Raw genomic sequence first — 1,767 nt, 5'->3', positions numbered from 1 at the left:
GACCAAGCGTCGCTCACTTTCAACCTGGTTTGTTGTGCGGAAAAGAAAAAATGAGGGGGGGTGATGGTCAGAGAGGGGATTAATCTCACCACGCTATTGCGACACTATTGTTAAACCTCCTACATCACCTGTGGTGAGAGGAACAGAATGGAGCGAGGCTGCAAGATTTCTTATTTCATTTTTAATACCTCCAGATCCGATCCATCCAGGACCGGCTTGCTGTAATCCCTCGGTTCGATATCCCCCCATGTTCAATATGTTAATGCCCACCACCAAATGGATGAATCATCGTGGCACACAGGCTCGCGACCATTTCAAAAAGAACAGATGTATCAACACTCCTGAAAATCCCTGTTTGCTCTTGGACAATCAACTTAGCATCAATGGGCCCATCAACAGGTGTGTTTGCGCTGAGCGGAGAATCCCTTTTCCAACGACAGATCATTTGTCCCACAGCTTTAAAAAGACGCCCCACGTTTGAGGATGCACAAATTGCATGCTACCGCCCCAGAGGCCGAACATTAAAGAGGCTTTTGTATGTTTGATTTGCCACCAGCGCCGCTGAACACACTTCTTTTTCAGCCAGATAATGATCTCTTTCTCAGCTCCACAGTGTCCTACTTAGCTCACTTATCTAACTTGGAGGGAAAAATAATTATTTGATGTGGTGGATGCTCCTCAGCCTTCTAATGCCGTGCCGTCCTTGATTATTATCCTCATTATATAATGGCTCAAGGCCATTTTTCTTAAGGACGGGATTTGCAGGGTGCCTCTGTGTGCCAGGATTGAGCCTTAGACAAAACATTTGTTGACCTGAACCAAGCGCAACGGCAGCGCCGAGGGAGGAATCCACCTGAATATTAAATGGGTGTTTTGCTCAAACAAAATAACAACAAAGAGAAAAAGGTTTTCAGAGGGAGACAACGAAGTCGCTCCACATTCTGATTCGGCTCTCGCTGTCTCAATATTGAATAAGCAAAGAGCTATTATGATGCGTTTGTATGCAGCACATGATTTATTACTGCACCTTCTGTTGTACCTTTAGAAGACAACACACTATTAGAGAATAACCCCCCCCATACTTTCAATAACCTCAAGAGAGATCCATCTACAGGCTGTCTTCCTCACTGCGGCGGACAGCAAAACGGCATTTTGTCAGCTCGATACAGTCAGCTATTCAGACAGGACACAAGCGTCCGCCAAGCCGTTACATCGTATACATCTGGATGGTGTCAAGAGATACGTGTAATATTTCATACCAAGGGACATGAAGAATCCCACCAAGCTAGGTGTCATTTGCTGATGGAACGACGCCAAACCATCAAATCCGACTGACAGGAATAGAAAAGGCCTCAGTAACAGACGGACGAGCATCAAAGCTAATAGCCTGGCGGCTTTTTATCCCGACCACCAGTCTGATTGATGATGAGATGCTATTGATCCGCTGCAGACATTCAGACTTTATTTATTCTGTATACCAGCAAAGAGATAAATCTGAAGGGAAACACACTTTGGGAAGAAAAAAAACCAACCCAGTCTTTCATTAAATGCATATGCGCTGACCCATGGACGCCTCGATGGGCTACCAATTCAGCTCCTCCGCAGACTGGCTCCGAGGATAAAAATTAAAGCTGTGTCGAATGTTCCAGTCGGACGACTGGCGGCTCTCTGAAAACAGGCTTTCATGTGCTCAGGCTGACAGGCTTTTGATGTAAGTAGCAGAGTTTGAGAATAGGCTGCGGGGATATCGGGCTTTAGAGGAGGAGA

Source organism: Takifugu rubripes, chromosome 2 (assembly GCF_901000725.2).
Source record: "Takifugu rubripes chromosome 2, fTakRub1.2, whole genome shotgun sequence".
NCBI lineage: Eukaryota > Metazoa > Chordata > Actinopteri > Tetraodontiformes > Tetraodontidae > Takifugu > Takifugu rubripes.
The sequence above is the reverse complement of the archived record's forward strand: the minus strand, read 5'-3'. Positions refer to the sequence as shown.